Below are 7,605 nucleotides of genomic sequence, written 5' to 3'. Positions count from 1 at the left end.
ATTAATGTGAAAGAAGTTGTGTTCTACATTATTTCATACTATAACATAACACATAAACTAAATACAACTACCGTAAAACCCCGTCTACAAGGATATACCTAAGAAACGCCCTCAATAAAATTGGTTGCTTGTTGTATTTGGAGTTTGAGCAAATATATACTGGCACTGGGTGGCTATGCATTCCGTCTAAGTATGTTGTAACACCAATCAATTGTATTGACATAATAACGACTGTTTCGTATATCAGGATCGTATAGCTCAATTGATAGAGCGTCAGACTTTGGAACTGAAGACATGCTGAAGAGAGCATGGTCCGGGCACCGGTTCCGTTTTTTCATTCTCGTTTAATTTTAACTTTTTGACATGTTCTTTTTATCTTTCTTCAAATCTACCTTTCTACTTTTAATTTTAGGTGTGTTTTTTTTGTGTTTTTTTTTTAGTTTTTTGTTTTTTATAGTTTTTTTAGTAATTTTGTGGTTTTATAGAAACTAGTAATAGCATTTATTCTAAATAATAGCGAAACCCACGGTTAGACGGATGTGTTGTAACTACTTGTCTGTCCTCGTCTTTGCAATAAAAACCTATGTTGCACCTTTGTGCCATCCCAATTCTTGAGGAATGGTAGGTAGGGTGCGTTTTTGGCTTAAGCACGATTTTGTTTCTACTTGAAATGAAATCAAAATAAATATTGTTCTGTTGCCACAATTGCAGTTTTATAAAAAAAAAAAAATAGATGAGGAATAATAATTATTCCATATTTGAATCTATTGTCCCATCAAGAATAGAGTGTCTTCAAAAACTTCAATCAATTCATCTGACAAAGGAAACTATTCTGGTCATTCAATTTTGTTTCGCTTGCACCTGTTATATCACAGGCGTTGGTAGAGAAGGCACACTTCTCTTGTCTTCACCGAAGTAGTGATGTAAACACTAACATGATTAATTACCATAGCTAGCAATGGACATACACTATTTTTTGTTCCACTTGAACCCATACTATAGGCTATTCGCTGTCGATGTGACGTAATTAATCGGATTAACTACCATAGCAATTGATGAATACAATTTCGAATATATAGCCCTGCACTTCATCGTTCACGTGGCACCTATGCATTAAACCATAGTTGTCAAAGAAATGCTAATCACTCGCCATGTAAGATTAGTATTTATGAAAAGAGTGGTATTCAATCTATGTTTGGTGACATACGCGGGTGATTAGTGCAATCTGCTTGATGGTAGTTATTGCGATTATTACGTCACTTCGACAGCGAATTGTAGTATAGACGAATCCAACAAGCCAAGTGATGGTCAGAATTTATTCGGCCATTATACGCTGGTGAAGTTGCGTAATTAATCGGATTAATTACCATAGCAATAGGTGAAAACAATTTTGAACATATCGCGCTGCGCTACAAGCAGGTTCACAGGGAAAATATGCCACATAGTGCCAGGTTGGCACTTGCCAACTGATGCCAATGTGGCATTTGCCAGGTTCGGCCAAGAAGAATGTGCAAGGGGTACGCACAACCAGGCATTTGCAGCCACGGGCCAAATTGGCATTTGCCATCAATATCCAGAGTGTCAGAAATCATTGGCATCTGCCAATTGTACCAGGTTGGCAAGTGTCAATCTGGCAGGGGTTGGCATTATCATTTTTTGGTGATTTATAGATTTGTATTATTTTTGAACAAAAATGAGATTTTTAGATGGTTTCAGCGGTGGTTCCCAGTGTTTTAGGCTCCATATTGTTTTGAACATACAAGACATTGCATGATCTTTGTTTTCATTGGTTTTGTAATTTGAATAAATCAAAACAATGATTTTGTATAAAAATGAGCTATTTCTGATGATTGAATTTCTTTTTCATGTGTTTTTAATTTTATTATCCTAATTTATTTTGGAACAAAAATGCAATTTTAGGATGGTTTCCTGTGGTGGTTCCCGGGGTTAGGCTCCAGGTCGTTTTGATAATAATTATGAATTTGCAGGTTTGTACTTTGATGTGTTTTTGTTATTTTTCAAGATTTAAATTATAATGGAACAAAAACAAAAATGCATTTTTGGATGGTTTCCTATGGTGGTTCCCGATGTTTTCGGTTCCGTGTTGTTTTGATAGTAATTGTGCATTGGTTGATTTGTGCTTTCATATGTTTTTGTTACTTTGCAAGATTTAAATTATTTTGGAACATTGAATGCATTTTTGGATGGTTTCCTGTGGTGGTTCCCGGTGTTTCGGCTCCGTGTTGTTTTGATAGTAGGCCTACTGGTGCATTGGTAGTTTGGGCTCTCTCATTTGCAAGAATTAGGCCTAAATTATTTTGGAACAACAATGTATTGTTAGATGATTTCCTGTCCTGGTTCACGGTGTTTTCGGCTCCATTTATGCATTTGTGTTCAGTCGTGAGCTCCCTCAAATGCTGTTGTATGTGAAAGAGCTCTAATGACAAATTATCATACCAAACCAGTAAATGTGCACGTCGCAAAAAAAAGTAGATTTAAGATTATTCAGATGAAAAATTAGTGTGTGTTTCAGTCAAAAGTAAGAAGAAACGCCATTATCAAACTTAATTTTTTGTGTGCAATTTAAATAAGACAATCTTAAAAATCACAATGAAAGATAAAACGGTTTTGTACACAATACCACGGAAATGGTGTACATATTGGCGTAAATCAACCGGGAGGTTGACAAGTATTGGCGAAGATGAAATTAAATGAGTTTTGAAATTTTCAGTCTTTTTTAAATTTTGTTTACTTTTTTATGGCTTGAAGAACTGAATCGCGTATTACGCAGCCCACCACTCGCATGGCGCAGAGCGCCACGCAAAGTTCATTGCGCGTACCGGCGCGTAATTTTATCGCAATCGCGGATAAGCCAAGTTGATTGATCGGTGACGCAAAATCACGCACGAGAAATGCATTATTTACGATCTGCATCATTTTCTAGCTCGGAAGGCGCGCGCGCAAATGGCTATCTTCTGAAGATAGCATTGCGGGCCTAATAAAGCAACAGAAAACATTTCACACATTTGAAAAACATCTGTTGTTAGGAAAGTTTGTTTTTGATGTGTTTTGTTTGTTTGTTTTTCCACTATCTACTCAAGAGAGCGGTTTTTTTAATAATAAAATAGGCCTAAGAAAGTAAGAAAGGTTGACAATATGTTGTTATCTACCATTTGAAACCGTATGAACTAATTTTAAAAAAAATCAAAGAAGTCGGAAATTTCATTTGGTATATTTTTTGTACTACATGTTTGTTGTTTGTTTGCTTGTTTGTTTGTTATCTACTCAAGGTAGAATTTACGGTGTGATTTGCAAATCATTATAGGCCCTTTGCGACATCACGAATCATGCATATGCATCATTTTGTCGGCACTCGCAAACGGCTTTACGGGCTTAATAAAACAATGCAGAAAATATTTCACAAATTTAGAAAACGTCTGTTAGGAAAGTTTGTTTTGATGTTTTTTGTTTGTTTATTATTATTTGCCTGCTTGTTAGTTTTTCCGCTATCTACTCAAGTAAAATACAAAGAAATTGAGAAAGGTTGACTATATTTTGTCAGGCCTATCTACTGATGATAGCATTATAAAACCTAATGAAATAATACAAAAAGAAGGAAATTATAAGACTTAGCATGAGACGAGTCAAAAAGATAATTTGATATGTTTTTGTATATTTCATGTTTGTTTGTCTGTTTTTTTGTGTTTTTGTTTTGTTTTTTATCTACTCAAGATACCATTTACAGTGCGATTTGCAAATCACCCGTTGCGACATGCATCTGTGAACACGCACGAGCCCACTTACGGCCTGCATCATTTACGATCTGCATCATTTTCTCGGAACGCGCAAACGGCTATCTTCTGAAGATAACATTGCGGGCCTAATAAAGCAACAGAAAATATTTCACACATTTAGAAAACATCTGTAAAGAAAGGTTGTTTTTGAGGGTTTTTTGTTTGTTTGTTTGTTTGTTTGTTTATTCCGCTATCTACTAAAGATTTTTTTTTTTTATAAATTACAAAGAAAGTAAGTAAGAAAGGTTGACAATATTTTGCTATCTACTGATGATACCATTTGGAACCGTATGAACCAATTTCTTGTTTGTTTGTTATCTACTCAAGGTAGAATTTACGGTGTGATTTGCAAATCATTATAGGCCCTTTGCGACACCAAGCATCATCTGCTGTCCAAAAAACGCGCTCAAAGCCTATTTGCGGCCAGAAAATATTTCACACATTTGAAAAACATCTGTTGTTAGGAAAGTTTGTTTTTGATGTGTTTTGTTTGTTTGTTTTCCGCTATCTACTCAAGATAGTAGTTTTTTTAATAAAATAGGCCTAAGGTCTAAGAAAGTAAGAAAGGTTGACAATATTTTGTTATCTACTGATGATACCATTTGAAACCGTATGAACTAATATCTTAAAAAATCATAGAAGAAAATATTTCACAAATTTAGAAAACGTATATAGCCCCAGACAAGCAACGTGTATAAGTAGGCGCAAAACTAATTTTGGTGGGTTTAATTAAATACTTTCCAGAAAAATCATGAAACGTTTCATAATATTTTAAAAAGGCCTACTAACGGTGCCTTAAATTAAATATTGTTGTATACGTTTTTCTAACATTTTCACAAATCATATCGGCTTACTGTCAATATCAATACGGCGTATTTTTATTCATAAACAAAACATTGATTATAATAAAAGTATTTTGTCAAAATCGGTAATAAATTAATTTAGGTTTTCTATTAAATATGTAAAACAAATGTTAAAAAAATGTTTTTTAATAATTTGTGTTTGCTGGGTTCGTGCAAGATCTCGATAGAAAAAATACGTTGTATTTTATTAAGTGGCATTATTTATTATAAGGGCATTATTTATTATAAGGGCATTAAGGGCGTGTATAGGCTATAATCTTAGAATACAGGGTGATTTAAAATGAACTGTACCCAACTTCAAAAATTAAAATAAAATACTTACCGACATTTAAATAATTTGTGTTTGTAGGCTGTAACAGGATAGTATGTTTTCTATTATTGGTGAAAAAAATCATGTCTTTACCTCTAATGGTTTGGACGAAAAATACATTCTTAGAAAACACACCAAAACGATGTTGCACACATGAGTATTTTAATCAAATATTCTGTTCTACAACGGTTTGATCACTCAACTGCCCTCAGACGCTTTTAGTTCAAAATAAATTGCGCATGTTTATTTAAAAATGAAAATAAGATGAATTGATAAATGAATAAAATTAAAATTAAATACTTACCGACATTTAAATAATTTTATGTAGCAAGCTGTAATAGGGTATTTATGTTTTTCTATTATTTGTGAAAAATTCTGTTCTCAATTAGTGATAGTGATATTGCACCAGCACCATTTCTATTTGCATTTAAATTTCCCTCTACAATTTCAAGTCAACGAGTCCTTTGTTCTACATGTATTATTTACATGTAATCTTTGGAAACCTGACATTGTCATAACCGTCATAATATATTCAATGTAGTGATACAAAAGTTCAACAGTTTAAAAATTGTAAAATGTATACGACATCGTTTTGTGTCAATTTTTATTTATTTCGTTTGTACATAAATTAACACGGAATAAAGCTAAATTAACTTTGAAATCTGATTTTCTCAAAATCAACTGATTTTACAAAAATAATGTACGACAAACGAAAAAATGATTATGTCGAATAACACCAATAATGAAACTGCTGTTGAAATATTAACCATCAAACGGTAGGTCTACTCGACTCATCTTACTCATGGTTGTAAAAGAAATAGGCCTATGTAGCCCCCCCTCAACACAAAGGTTGACAACCACGAGAGTAACCAAATCTTTCAAAGATCCCTTTGCAATGATTTTTCATCAAATTTACCCCCTTTTTCATGCAAATTCGAGGTCAACAAATTAAATAGACCCTACACCATATTTTGCCAATTTCACGATCCTTGCTTAGACTGGATCCTTCAGTCTTTCAACAACTACGCACGGTCATCAGGTTAAGGCAATGTGAAAGATTGTGGGTAAATAAAAGGCGCCGCCATTAGAGGCCAGAAGGATTCAGGCTAGTCCTTGCTGCTGGTAAAAAAATAACCCCTTTTCCGCGCAATTTCAATTTGGTAACTCTCATGGTTGTCAACTTTTGTGTTGACTAGGGTGCCGGGGTAGGCCTAAGGCCTATATAGTCATTTTCAAATAACCGCAATCTACCGCTGCTAGTATAAGTTCTGAAGAATATTTTTTGCTGACATTTACCCGAACATTTATTTTAACCTACGTCATGTATATTCCTGAAAACAGTCACCAGCATGTACTTTTCAAATAATTTAGCTATTCTATTTTGATAATTTCATAATAGTTGAAATTGTAACAAACTGACATAAGAACACCCCAATTATGTTTTACCTTTTCATTCCTATCGTGCTTTTAAACCTTTAGATCATTGAGCTGCTGAAATATGCTTATACGAGTACGAGTTTAACGTGGCTGTGTACTCTACTCCCCATTCCAGAAAAATACAGAACTATTTTTTTTGAATAAAAAAAACATTATCCTAGTAATAAAAGTCAAATTTTGATATCTAGCCACTTTTTGAAAATAAGGGCCAAAAACATGCGTTTTTAGGGTGTTTTCCGTATGTTGTGATAATCAAGCCCAAAGACTTGAACTAAGAATAATAACATTTTATGCCTTCTAATTTTGGAAAAGACATGTTTCATTCTTATATAAAGCAACCATTTATTAAAGTAACACAAAAAAAGTGAAAATTAGATCAAAATTTCGGCATATACTGAAGATTTTAAATGCTTAGATTTGTCAGAAAACATGCCGAAAATGCATCAAGATATTAGTGAAATAGTGAACTTTTTCTTTTATCTCCAGTTAGGACTAACTAAAGGTTCATACATACTCGCTATATAACGGCGCGCGTGATTGGTCGAGAGCCGGGCATAAACAGCGTTTATGCCCGGTGGCCCGGATGTGCGATCTCGGGGTAAAGAAAACGAAGGAAATTCATCGTTTTTTATGATGTTCCTTGTTATCTTTTGTCATTAATTTGATGAAATAAGAATCACAAAATGTTCTGGTATGTATGAACGGGGTTCATTCATATATTTTCATGACTAAACTGTTGTTTATGACCTCGGGCCGCAAGCGGCCCTCGGGCATAAACAACCGTTTAGTCATGAAAATATATGAATGAACCCCTAAATTAGGATTTAGCTATGTTTCATTTGCCAAAACAGGATAATATTTTTTAATCGCAAAAAAATAGTTCTGTATTTTTCTGGAATGGGGCGTAGACACTGTTTCTTTCATGAAATTGAGTTTTTGAAATGTATTTACTTTGTTATGTTTTTCATAAATACAAGAAAAAATAATCCAGATTTGTTAACTCTAACTGTTCTATTTTATGGATTTTATTTCACTCTTTCACTTGTTTCCGCAATTTAGAAGGAAAGGAAATCTTTGTTGTACCATCGGGGTACACGCGAGGAACAACACATCGCGTTTTGTAGTCGCGCAATTTGTTAACGCACGGATACGCTACGCATACGCAACGATTATCTGCATGCGCGGCGCATCTTATGGAAGC

This window comes from Amphiura filiformis, chromosome 19, assembly GCF_039555335.1.
Source record: "Amphiura filiformis chromosome 19, Afil_fr2py, whole genome shotgun sequence".
NCBI classification, from domain to species: domain Eukaryota; kingdom Metazoa; phylum Echinodermata; class Ophiuroidea; order Amphilepidida; family Amphiuridae; genus Amphiura; species Amphiura filiformis.
Note: the sequence above shows the minus strand (reverse complement) of the source record.